At 40.0% G+C, this 14,746-nt stretch overlaps 1 protein-coding gene across 1 annotated transcript in view; it reads left to right on the top strand.

The window, feature by feature from the left end:
* Nucleotides 1-14,746, top strand: part of LOC145434224 (uncharacterized) — a 239,063-nt gene that overhangs the window by 210,701 nt on the left and 13,616 nt on the right. The window lies entirely within an intron of this gene.

Here is a 14,746-nt window from a genome sequence, read left to right as displayed (position 1 = left end):
ACTAAAATCCCCCGAAAATTGCCTTCAAAGTCCGAAATCGCCATTGCTTCCAACAAAGGTAGCGGCAGTAGACAATGACAAATCAAATGTCTCGAACTGATTGTGACATCATTGAGCGCCTTGGCGTAGTCGTGCTGAATCTATATTACAATGAAATTCATGAACAGCTGTGCCGAATGGAACAAACTGTTTCGTAGATCGGCCTGTTGCGTATCAAGAAATACGGGTTGATAGTAAATTCTACGATATATGTGTAGGCTTTTGTGCTATAATTTGTATTTATCCAAATTTTTGAATGCGCGACGACGCAAAATACACAAACTATTCACATTACGACTTATTCGCGTCACAGCAATTGATACGGCGAGCTATACTCCGAGAATCACGGGGAACACGGCACGCGACTTTGCCAAGGTGCTCAATGATGTCATAATCAGTAAGAGACATTGAACGGTCATTGTCTACCGACGATACCATTGATAGAAACAATACCGACTTAGGCCCTTTGAGGGCGTTCCAGTGCCCGGACCAGATTTTAATTTTTCTTATTGGAGCCAGTGCGAAAGTAACTTTCGATTGAGACCCGTGTAATTAAATTGTGCGTTCTGGTCGCCAACTCTAACATTATCGTGTAGTTATCAAATTGGAAGTTTCTACAGTCATCATTGCATGAGCATAAAAAATTTCAATCAATTCATAACTTACATACAGTACTGAGTTCTACTCTATATACTCAGCTCAGCTTTAGGCTATAAAAGTTGAATAATCTTCTTACAAATCAAACAGTCATAACTGCAGATTTTTTGCTGTTTTGATACCACATGGAGGAATTAAGCTCTAACCTGCATTTGGTGAATTGGTGATGCACTGTCAGTAAAATCGTGAGATTACTGGCAGATTTCTTCCTTCACTTTTCTTCACGATGCCGAGATTTTTTTTCGAACTGTTTCGCCTGAGCTTCAGCATGATCCGTGTCACTGGTATCAGTGGAACATGTTCGTTTTCTTTTAATCTTCTTGTGACCACCCGAATGAGACCTTGAATCGGAATCATATTTGGTAGATCTTCGTATCCGTCGTCATTTCCCCGCATCCAATGCCGAGCTATCCAAGTTAGTATATTACAATATAGTACTCATACAGTAACCATATATATAGGGCTGGGTAGAATTGAATATCGGTACTTCAATAATACAATTCGGAAGCCAAGTATATTAATATCATGATTGAAATACCAGCAACCACGACTGAGTACGGATGTCTATCACTCTATTTGGGTTACGGGTCTAATTCAAAAATTCTGATAGCTTGTGGTCAGTCAAATGTTACCTTCCTATCCATTTCCAGTCATAATCACAAAACAGTAACTCTTACCTTATGTTGAGCAAGAAATCAGGTTTGGTTACAATAAAAGGACGTACTATACTACAACAGTATCGACTCTAAACAATAATAGGCCTACCGAACATGTCATCACAATAACTAAAGGGATTCAATAACCAAGCGCATTTTAGTTGTGCAGATACGCCACTTCTGACTATAACCGTGTCACTGACTGACTACACTGCTACAACCAGTGGTTATGGTTAAGTAATCACCGAGCTAAGTGGCACACAGCAAATGTCGAAAATGCTTCTCGCCACTGACAGCGATTCACTTCACAGAATCACAGTTCAAACTTCCCAGACGAAATTTGAATCACGTGAACTGGGCTCGCTGCGCAATGCGCCACTGCACATATAGATGAAAAAGGCTAATGATCTCATTCACTTCACGCATGGCGCCTCGCCACGCACGAGGAAAGCTCGTCAATCGTTGAGTGGTATTCAGCGGGATAACATCGGTAAAACATTATGCGGTACGAAAATTGTAAAGTTTATTACATTCTCGAAATAAAAGTACGAAAGAGGATGTACCATTATCGAAGTCGATAATACAGTATACCAATAATTATCCAATATACCAGCATATAATCCTGTCAATTATATGGCGATCAAGTCAGATTCACTGTGCGCACTGCGCAGTCGCCATTTCTGCCGACCCATTGAGCGCATTCAAGTGAAAAACGCTAAACATCTCACGGCATGACGCACGCAATAAGTTCGTAACATCTTTCGGAATTGCGAATGTTCACCGCAGGAGCAAACAGTAACACGACAGCTAAAAGAGCACAAAAATGACGAAGTTTAAAAGCTTGAAATGTAGGCTCGACAGTGAATATTGACCGTTCAATGACAGCTTGCATAATCCGGTTACGTGACGTCGCTATGAAGAATCACGTCCAGTGACGATTTTCCTTCAAATTCTCTTGAAATATTTTGAAATACTGAAATATGTGCATATCAGCGTCGGGAGTTAATGAGAGATTGATTTTATATCTGAAACAAAATGGAGCTATCCTCACACTGTCCGAATATGATATCCATTGGAATTCTGATTCGCAATTTCAATGGACTATCCCGAATATCGGTGTAAAAATGTGCGATTTTCTTTCGAACTGTACTCTTGAAATATTTAGAAAGGATGAAATATGTGCCCTTATCAGCAAGAACTTGAGTGGTTGACTTTTTAGCTGATACAACATGGAAATATCCGCACACTGTCAGATTATGATATCCATTCAAAATTGTATTAGGACTTTTAGTGGACTATCCGAAATGTTTTTCTGTATGTATGTCCTAGGATATCCGAACCGGACATTTTCGAACGTGGATAGCCAAGTATTAACCCACGTCTGTCCAACCGGACACTGGGACACTCGGACACTGCTTGGATAGCCCTAGGCAATTTTGTGTTTGCTGGGTTCGCTCCTGGACCCCCATTTGTGATGCGCCCAACAGTATCAATTGCTCCGTGCAGAATATATATATGATATATGTATACTTACCACTTAAAAATACTCAAGAACAATATGTGCCTACATGTCTCTTCCTCGTGTGGTATGGATTTGGAAACTAAACTACATGATTTTTACACTTCTAAATCTGTCAAGTATGAAGTAGTATTTGGACATATTTGCATCACTCTTATAACTGACATCGTCATTGCAACTGGCCCCTGCTTCAGAGTAATAGATTATAATTGCACATACTGGTGGCTTCATTCATTCTTTATTCTACATCATACTCGCCGTTATCCAACTCGCAATTTTGAAAACTACCATTGACGATCGGTTGACAAATGACTGTGACGGGACAATCAGTTACCCGGACTTTACTTGCATAGTTTATAGGGTGCCCTGAATTGTTTTTGCACGTCGATGCCTCTTCGTGGACAGCACAAGAAGTTAACTTCACAGCCCCATGTAGACGAGCTTTCATGGACCTGGCTATCCAGCTCTGGCCTGAAACCGGCAAGCGAAGGATTCATTTTCGCAGCACAAGACCAATCGCTTCCTACAAAATACTATCGCAAAAGAATTCTGAAGCAAAACACGGACGGCAAATGCAGAATGTGCCACAACCAAAATGAAACTGTGGCACATCTCATGTCCGGCTGTGGTGCACTTGCAGCTACCGAATACACATGGAGACACAATAGGATTGGTCACTACATTCATCCTGAATTATGCAAACATTTTAACATCATCACTTCGACAAAAAATTGGTACGATTACAACCCAGCACCAGTGACAGAAAACGAACAAGTAAATATTCTGTGGGATGTACCAGTAATAACTGACCGCGAAATCAGAAGCAACCGCCCGGATATAATCGCCAAACAAAAAAAGAAAAGAGAATGCTTATTCATTGAACTGGCTGTCCCAGCTGATCACAACCTACTGCAAAAAGAATCAGAAAAACACTCCAAATACGCAGACCTAAAAATGGAATGTGAGAAAATGTGGCGATGCAAAATAAACATTGTACCGATAGTCATTGGCGCTACAGGGGTCGTGAGCAGAAAACTCATGAGACATATCCAACAAATTCCGGGTAACGTTCGATTCGACATGATCCAAAAGATAACATTATTGGGCACTGTGCACATTCTTCGGAAGGCCTTGAATTCACCACTGGACTAAAATTACATTTGTGAATCAAAGCATAATTTCCAGTGGCGGCTCGTCCTATAGGGCAACTGGGGCATTGCCCCACCTAAAATTCTGTTCAATAACAATTTAACCATTTATAGACGCACAGCGCTCAATATATATCGAGATCACAGCGAAACCCGCGTTCTTCTTGTGCTTTCGCTTGCAAATGCCCATACATAGCGAAGTCTCCGCGAAAATCGAATTCTCTTCTGTGTTTTCGCTTTGTGAATGCCCAGCCGGGGCTTGCCCCGGTAGCGCTCATAACAAGCTTTCACTATCTATTCTCTCAAAGCTGCGCACAATTAAGAAACGTTGCTTTACTCTCTCCTATTCGTAAAATGGCCGAGCAACCGGGGCAAATATGCTTGCTGGCCCCTAAGGTGTGATGTAACAATCGTATCTATATCTGAACTCGGATACCGTGATATGCGTTGAGTCGACCGTTGCTGGTACAGGTCGATTTTGATGGTGTTTCACACCATGATAATTCTTGAAACTTGGTATGTCATGTCGTGATGGTGGTATTTAACACTGTCCTAAGTTTCAGGGTTTCTACTCAAAGTTTAGGGTAGTAATTCCGTTTCCAAAGTCGAGTGTGTGCTGATCGGTCATGTATCGCAAACATATTTCACGCAAAGCCGGTATTGGTCTCCATTGATTTTAACGATGCTCCTTAGCTAGATCCGTCATGAACTTTTACATGGTATGTCTTGATTTTAGTATCGAACGCTGTGCCAAGTCTCAAGGTTGACACTCAATGATTAGGGCAGCAATTTCGTTATTAAGTTCGAGTATGGTAGAGATGTGCGCTGATCTGACACTTAGCCTACCTAACGCATTGCGGATTTCACGCAAAAGCCGGTGTATCTGTGTTCCATACTGAGATAGGTGATGAGATGATGATATCATGAAACAGTTTACTAACATCCTCGGTTTGCATTCAAATATTTAGTTTTATTTTATATTATCCAATGTCAATTTCACCGTGGAATGGTGGCCTTCGGGCCATTTGCTCACAATTACAACCCCTGTCAAGCGCGATAGCTGTTTCGTTTTCGATGGCGGCTAACAGCTGATCGCTTGATCAGCCGATTCCTCAGTAAATATTACGCAAAATTCGGCGTTGATCTGTTCGTATTAATTTTGACAGTGTACCATACCGAAAACGGTCATGAGGCTATACTTCTCGATGATTTCATGTAACAGTGTACCAAGTTTTCGGCTTTCATCCACGTATTTATTCGGTAATATATTTTCCGAAGGCGATTTTGCAGCAGACATATAGACACTATAGACCGTAAGCCGTATGTGTCGTGTGACAGTCTCCAGCCTCAAGGCCAGAATCTCCCAAGCTGTACCGGGACCGAATTTCCGAGGCTGCTATCCGTAGTTCTTCAGAATGATGTTTTGGATTCAATATGACATTTCCTTGTCCAATCTATGAGATAACAATTGCGTATGTGTCCGAACTCGTTGACCTTTCCAGTTAGGCATACGCAATCTCTCGATTTATAGTCATTTCCATTTCTGCAGATAAGTAGTCAGGTCAAGTGCGAACATGAATCGTGTTGAATCTTTGCTCCGTACGCCGTTTAGCCAGCTGCCTTTAGAGCAAAAATTAGAGGTAAAGCGACTAGGTCCGTATCAGCCTAGAAATTGCCCATTGATCCAATCGTACGCCGGAGGAAAGCGCACTCGTGCCTTTTCTTCAGCGCATTTCGATAAAAATGAATGGCTTACTTATGGCGAGGATAAAAACGCCTTGTTTTGCTTTTACTGTCTTTTATTCGACAGTGCCGGTACCGTAAGCAGTGGCTCTTGTTGGAACAAAATTGGTTATCGCGATCTGAAGCATTTGTCAGAGCGTCTGAAAACGCACCAAAAATCCCAAGTGCGCATGGCTAGTGCAGTTAAATATAAATTGTTTGGCAGAGTAAATGTAATGTCGCAGCTCAATGAAAGTTATCGCGTATCAGTCTGCAAGCACAATGAGCTTGTAGATAAGAATAGGCATGTTCTCTCTCGGGTGATTGATGCCATTAAATTTATTGGAGTTCATGAATTGCCCCTTCGAGGCCACGATGAGAAGGAATGCTCTCTCAATAGGGGGGTATTTTTGGATCTAATTAAATACGCGGCTTCCATTGATAGCATTTTACTCGAGGCACACTGACAGTTAATTTACCGATATATTTTGTTATGGCTATGGAAAAAAAGTGAAAAATTCATCAAGATGAAATAATTTATTCATGAAATTGTTTAATGCGATATGTGCTCGCATTTCAATTTAACACAATGCTTTGATTCCTGCTTGAATGATGGCAGGCAGACTCGTAATTAATCTTCCATGGATAACAGCTGGCTTTTTATGTTTTACGTTTATGGGTGCCACCGCTTTGATTGCCTATCCCCTGGTCGTAACGCATCAGGATCGTGTACCAAACACTTTCGGACGAGGGCAAATCGATTTGACTCGCTTTCGGGACGAGAATCCATATACAAATCGGGTCGGAGGCGCTGCAGCACTTTACAGAATTGCTGAGCATGGAACGATTAAAACACCACAAGGTGTCATGCGAATGCTCTTTGTAGGTAGTTGGTCTGTGTATTTTTGGTATAGTCTTACTCGGCGCTTGCGTAATCTCTACCACGAAATCATAACGCATGCTACTAAGGATAACCTGATGATTGATTCGTGGCATGGGAACGATTCTTAGTTCGCGTACATTTTGTAAAATAATCATTTGAATAAAAAACAATGAATAAAACATTTGTTACCGCACTTCAAGTCACGCCACCGGCAAACCTCTCGCGGCACCTACGTTAAAAATCATTGTTTACGGGAAATTCATGTGGCCATCATGAACGTTGAAAAACGCTACTGTGACGTCATATTGATAACAAGTCGCTTGCGGCCCTTGCCCCACCACCCGATATTGTCACGAGCCGCCACTGATAATTTCTGTAATTTCGATTGTTCATCTTCAATCATCTCTACCTCTGCTCTGTAACCCTTGCCAATTCTTCATCTGCTGCAATTCTGTAATCTGACTTCTCCGTGTATTGCATAGGAATAACAATTTGAATGTATTACTGAAATTTTAAAAATTTACTCCAATCTCGCCATTTTCCTTTGGGGGCAGGTTGCTCCCCGGATTATGTGTGTATCTACCAGTTTTACTGTGAATAAAGAATATAATAACGTCAGAGAAGTCAACATGGAAACAGCTAACCTGTACACTGCTGAAAACACTGTTGCCAAACCCACAACAATAGCAAAAGCAGCACGAGTTCGATACAAAAATGCAACGCTCAAAATGAGAGAAACGATATGGGAGTCAATGCCTCTTCATGTACAGCACAAGAAGTTAACTTCAAAGCCCCATGTAGACGAGCTTTCATGGACCTGGCTATCCAGCTCTGGTCTGAAACCGACAAGCGAAGGGTTCATTTTCGCAGCACAAGACCAATCGCTCAGCATCGAAAAAAAAAGAAATGTGACATCGGGCACTCTAGGCCGAGGTGGATGTTAGAGTAAAGGATCGCTACTGATGCGTGTGGTTCTACATCCTCCTATCTGTTCATGACATCGCATTGTGTCTTATCGCATTGTACATTGTGTGTGACTTGTTCAGATAAAAATATAACCCAACCATGTTATGTTATGTTATCCCTACAAAATACTATCGCAAAAGAATTCTGAAGCAAAACACAGACGGCAAATGCAGAATGTGCCACAACCAAAATCAAACTGTGGCACATCACATGTCCGGCTGTGGTGCACTTGCAGCTACCGAATACACATGGAGACACAATAGGATTGGGCACTACATTCATCTTGAATTATGCAAACATTTTAACATCACCACTTCGACAAAAAATTGGTACGATTACAGCCCAGCACCAGTGACAGAAAACGAACAGGTAAAAATTCTGTGGGATGTACCAGTTATAACTGACCCCGAAATCAGAAGCAACTGCCCGGATATGATCATCAAACTAAAAAAGAAAAGAGAATGCTTGTTCATTGAACTGGCTGTCCCAGCTGATCACGATATACAACAAAAAGAATCAGAAAAGCAGTCCAAATACGCAGACCTCAAAATGGAATGTGAGAAAATGTGGCGATGCAAAATAAACATTGTACCGATAGTCATTGGCGCTACAGGGGTCGTAAGCAAAAAACTCATGAGACATATCCGACAGATTCCGGGTAACGTTCGATTCGACATGATCCAAAAGATCACGTTATTGGGCACTGTGCATATTCTTCGGAAGGCGTTGAATGCACCACTGGACTAAAATTATACTAGTGAATCAGAGCATCGTTTCTGTAATTTCGATTCTTCATTTTCAATCATCTCTACCTCTGCTCTGTAACCCTTGCCAATTCTTCATCTACTGCAATTCTGTAATCTGACTTAGACTCCATGTATTGCATAGGAATAACAATTTGACTGCATTACTGAAATTTTAAAAAATTTACTCCAATCTCGCCATTTTCCTTTGGGTGCAGGTTACTCCCCGGATTATGTGTGTATTGACCAGTTTCTTACTGTGAATAAAGAATATAATAATATTATAATAATTTATAGAGCGCCGAATATAACAATATATCATTACTACACTTGGGCGCTGTACATAAAAGGCAATAAAGTATAAAAGTAAATGATATGTATAAAAGACGGAGTGCATAGTTGTTGGGGGGGAATGAACACTACTGTAGCTCGAACGCTCGTGCGAATAAAACGGTCTTGATTTTGCGTTTGAAAACATATAGCGAGTCACATAGTCGGATAGAAAATCGAAGATTGTTTCACAGAATGGCGGCCGAGGAAGAAAAGGTTCTCTCGCCGTAGGTCGATGTTCTGACTCTTGGAACTGACAAGAGTTTTTGCGACTGAGAACGCAGCGCTCTTCCGGGATTATACATTGACACTAGCTCACGAAGATACGCTGGTGCACTTCCCTCCATGCATTTGAAGACGTACAGAAGAAGCTTGTATTCAGACCTAAATTTCACGGGTAACCAATGAAGGGATCTAAGAATCGACGTTACGTGATCACGCTTCCTTGACCGAGTTACCAAACGAGCAGCGATGTTTTGGATCTTTTGTAGCTTGTCGATGCAATTTTGGTTTACCCCGTAAAGCAGAGCATTTCCACAGTCAAGCCGCGATATCACCAGCGACAGTATTATGGCTTTGCATGCATCCTCAGATAGGTAGTTCCTGATTCGACTGATCTTGTGGATATACATGAAACAGATCTTTGATGTATAGTCGATATGTTTTCCATTGAGAGCATGCCGTCAAAGTGAATACCTAGGTTACGTACACAGGTCTTGGCTTGAATGGTGTCTGGTCCGAATCTGATGGTGAATTGATTGTGGTCGATGGGGCGTCTGATTGGCGTAAAAATGATGAGTTCAGTTTTACTTAGAAATTTACTGACTTCATCAGACCTTTCAGTTCGTATTCCACTTGAAATAGTTTTCAGATGTCTCGGGAAATTATTACTTCTACTTGTAATTGAGTAGAAGTCTAAGGCGTTACTTGTGCTACTTGAGTAGCAACGCCGATCCCTTCGACCAACTCTAGTTCATAGTAAAATATTACGGCGAAAACAGAAACAACCAAAAATTCGAAGCTGTTTGTATTTAGAACTGGCATTAAATCCTGCAAAACACTAGGAAAAAGCCTCGAAACCATATAAAAACGTCACTAGAAATTAACCAATGCTCATCTCTGGCTCTCTTCCAGCATAGAACACGTGGTATGTGGTGTAGGCCACAAAACGTCCTATGTCGAGACGGATCGACTGTTCTAGAACCGATGCATATTTATTTCTATTGTGAATTAACACGCACTTCAGGTTTCGTGTTGAGCTGTTAGTAAGCAGTCTCCATTCATCTGGTTGTCTATAATAGACAATGCAAAAGAAGCCCTTTATACCTGGGCAATAAACCGAAAATAAAAATAAAGCAAACAGCTTTCCTCGATTCCGTTAAAATGTAACAGAATATGAAAACTGGAGAAGAAGAATTAGCATGATAAGTAGAGGCGTAGATTATTGATGACAAATTTTTTCAAGTTATCATGATAAGCCCTTTATTCTTTGGAAAAGCAGGCATCCTGTTTCTTCTAATGTTCCAAAACAAGCTTTAAGGGCCACATATTTAGGTCATGTACAGGAGTGAAAAATTCTCTTCTACATAATATACCAACAATACAATGTTTGTTGTTTGCAAACATTTTCACGTTTTACGAAAGAGCAGTGTGCTGTCACAAAATGCATTAACCGATTAAGTCTGCAGGACGGATGTATAAAGAATGATAAGCGTAGGGAACTAAATTAGGTACGGAGCCACTAATCACAATCTTCAAATGAAGAGTGGTATATAAAGATGATGACTGCTACCGACTAAAATTAGTTGCATCCACGTATAAATATATTGGTCGAAAAGAGGTCCTGATCGAAAGAGAAAAGAGAACCACTGGATTCAAGTTCTCCGAAAACTCAGTTATTCTGTTCTACAACAACCCAGGTTTCATCATTATAGATGATTTCAATACCAATATTTGATTTGTTGCAGTTGTACGCTCACCGGAATGTCACTAACGAAAGCTGAAATTTGAATAATTTATAAAAATGAGAAAAATACACACCGAAAAAATTGACGTGATAGAGAAAAAATCGGATTCGGCAACCTAATATTAGCCTAAAACAATCATTAAAATGTTTGAGGCAATTTATTTTTGAAATTCGTAGATCAGTGTAATTTTATGGGTCGAAAAGAGCTTCTGATTGAACATTGAACAAAGATAGAGATTTACTGGATTCAAGTTCATCAAAACTCACTCATTCTGTACTACAACAACTCAGGTTTCATGATAGATGATTTTAATAACAATATTTGATCTGTTGCTGTTGTATGCTAACCGTGATGTCAATAACGAAAGTCGAAATTTGATTAATTTACGAAAATGGGAAAAATTCATACGGAAAAAGTTTGACGTGATAAAGAAATTCTGAGCACAGAATCGAATTCAGCAACCTTACATTAGCCTAAATCAATCATTAAAATGTTTGGCGCAATTTTTTTTTCGAAATTTGAAGACCAGTATTATCATCATCGTATATGGGGAGAACTTCCTACACCACATTGTTTCTGTAGCAATGTCGTAGCTATCGCGAACATCGGTGAATGCCGATGATCGAGGTTTATGACATCATAAACTATAGAAAATATATCACCAAGTTAAATGGCCGATTAATGCGATGAGCAAGTCAGCTTAATTTGAATACCGGAAGATAGAAAATATGGCGAAAAGTTGATCGTCACACCTTAAATATAGAATAGTACTTAGTCGTCGTCATTCTTGTCTTAGCGTGTATCTAAACATATGACGGATAATTCCAGACCTTTTTGGATTCGAGAATAGAATAGTGTTAGGGGATATTAGAAGTCTAAAGTCGAAACTTCAAGTGTCAATGTAATGCTATTAAATGAACCGTGTATTTACCAGAAGAATCATCATGAGAGCGAAATTAGATGTATTAATTCTAAAGATGTTGTTGACCAGTTCAGAAGGCCGTAGTACGTGGAAGATTTGAAACCGAGCATATTTCTGAATTACTAAAATATCTCTTTATAGTACGAGGAGCTAATCATGATGGATTAGGAGTATCCAGATATTACCAAAAAAGAGATTTGAACTTTAATGCAATGCGTCAAGACTGCTGACTACAACTATACACAGGGTGGCCATATGGCATGTATGTACCGTCCTTATTTCTAAGATTTGTCCTTCTTTTCGACTTGCGTCCTTATTTTGTCTTATTTTCAACACCTACAGAACTTCGATCGTTTTCGTCTGGTATCTGTGTTGCATAATATTTTAAAATTCTGCCTTCGCGTCGAGCTGTTATGACATCATGAATGAAAGGAAGTCCCGTGGCGTACACTCCACACGATTTGACTTCCTAGTGGTGAGATAGCTAGGGCAGTGAGTAGTATAGAAGTTTTGGATGTTCCAAGCTATCGTAGCGGACGTCACTTTAGCCGTAAACAGCAACACCAGGTTTCTGCTGTTTAGCCTATACAGCAGAATATAAGCTGTGGGGAAGGCAGCATTTATAGGTACTGAAAAAGGGCGCAGTGCAGTCGACACTTGGGTTAAAAAGTAGTAAAGCAATAAATCATTGATAAATTTATCTAAATTATATCGCGCATATAGTTTTAGCTACTAATAAGGATAAATCTGATTAGTTAAAATGATCAGGCGTAAAAACTTTTTCGTGACGATTATGAGAGAGAATTCAAAGGTATCAAAGGAAGCTTAGAGGGCGAGTGTTTCGCACATTGCAATATCTGCAATTGTGACACTAATCTGGTGGCCATAGGAAAGACCGCTATTTCAACCCACATTGATACCCCAAAACACAAGAAGAGTGTCATAATGATTGATTCGAACCAGTCGATGAACAATTTTCTCACAAGTTGATCAGCACCAACGACCACAGACCACAAGGGGCAGCTGCTGCTGAGGGTACCTGGGCATTCCACACCGTCAAACACCAGCAATCATTCCTCCACTACGATTGCAAAAGGAATATTCTCCGATTCCAACATGGATCAAGACTACAATCATTTTTACAGGAGTTCATGCTCCATACGCTCAAAAATTGATTTGTCAAAACTTTGTGTACAGCCTTTTTCCATCTTGGTTGACGCGCCTACTCAGAACGAAGTGAAGAAGTTTGGCTTATCACCCTATGGGAGGCCCCATACCAACGGTTTTATTTGGGAGGGCTGACGGAGTGCTGTTTCGGCCGGGAGTAAAGGTAAACCAAGACCTGAGCTGTCGTGAGATCCATGAAGCACTTTATAATAACAAGAAGTTGCTGGAGAAGGTTTTTTTGCTAAAAGTATGGAATGTGATATGCCACGGCTCGTGTAAATACCAAATGCACGAAAACACTTTTTAATGCTAATCTAATTTTTAATAATAATAATAGTAGTATAGTAAATATAGTAGTATATATTAGGGAATTATATAACATAGCCTACCCTTTTAAAAAGTGGGAGGAGAGGGCTGGCCGTCTATGTATGGTCATGCGATAGGACAAACGCCTGAATAGGATTGCTATAAACGTAATGAGATTCCATGTAAAATGACTTAACTCGCAAATGTTCTGTACATCCAGACAAAAGGGTGAATTGATATGATTGGATCGTCGATATATTTATTGCACTACTAAACCTGAAGACAAAACTGGAAATCGAACGAGGGCCTTACTTTGGAAATCGCAAGTAATGCTCGAATTGGGATATCATTATAGTCAATCCCAATCCATAATTGATTTTAAGCTGGGAGTCAATCACCGTGTGTCCTTAAAATTCCGGTGAATTGTTTACATATAATGACGGAAGCTCGTGGGAAAAATATCCATAAGCTCTGTGATTGACAGTCGGAAATATGAATCACATGAAGCTGCGATCAGTTGCATGCGATCATGCGATCATTTGCATCACGCTATCATCACAGGCTATAGGCGCCCCCGTGATACTAGACAGAACGGTGAGAATTACATGAATACCTGTGGCCATGGTCGTTTATTTCCCTTTGGAAGTATACAAGTTATAACTTGTATATGGTAGACGGTGCAGGAGTGCCTAAATATCAACATTCTATCCCAATCCGCTTTTGAAAAAGATTATTTATTCATTCTTAACTCTGTAGGCACTATTCCTAATTATTACGCAGCCCACTCGTGTGACCCACCATTCTGCCACTCTTATAAATCATATTTACACTAACCTCGATTCATATACAATATTTCCTTATGTTATGGAAAATGACCTCACTGATCATTACCCACTTGTTGCTGAGGTTCTAGTTAAATCGCCTGCACCTACTGCCACCATGGTATATATAGAAGATTCCCAACACTTGAATCGCGAAACTCACTGTTGCACGATGCATTTGACAAATTTGCTAATGATAACTCTACCCCCTCTCAAGACACAACTTCAATGAGAACTTTAATCATTTTATTGTCAATATATTGCGTTTGATAAATGAGCACATTCCTCTTCACAAATTGTCACGAAGGCAGCGAAAGCTGCAAATTAAACCATGGATTACTCCTGGCATCGTACGCTCTATTAAAAAGAGAAAACTCTTGCATAAAACAGGGTCCCGGAGTGGAACTGAGGGCGATAAAAGAAAATATAAATCATATGCTAATAAGTTGAATCACATCAAATCAGAAGCAAAGGAGTCATATTATATGAATTGCTTCAGCAATCATTATGGAGATCAAAGGCAAACTTTTCGTATGATCAAACAGTTGAATAATGTAAAACGTACTGATACAAATTTTCCACTTAGTATCATCAAAGACGATGGCACCAAAATTAGTGAATAGTGATATCACAATCACTCAATGAGTATATCGTTTCTATAGGTGACAAGTTGGCCTCTTCTTGTGCCAATTACCCTGATATATCCCCAGTGGTTTACTGCAGGTCAAGCTTAGATTCATATTTTATAACTGACACAAGTGAGGAAGAGATCTAGGAAATAGTTAGAGATGTGAGAACAGGAAAAAATCTAACAAGCGTACGCGGGCAGACTTGGACAACTAGAAAATTTTCAGCTTTTCGGAATTAGATTAGAATTAGAATTAGAGCTACACAGTTTTT

This window comes from Botryllus schlosseri, chromosome 2 (genome assembly GCF_051294905.1).
Source record: "Botryllus schlosseri isolate E-star chromosome 2, Bs_hap1, whole genome shotgun sequence".
In the NCBI taxonomy this organism is placed as follows: domain Eukaryota; kingdom Metazoa; phylum Chordata; class Ascidiacea; order Stolidobranchia; family Styelidae; genus Botryllus; species Botryllus schlosseri.
This window is presented reverse-complemented; position numbering and strand designations above follow the sequence as displayed.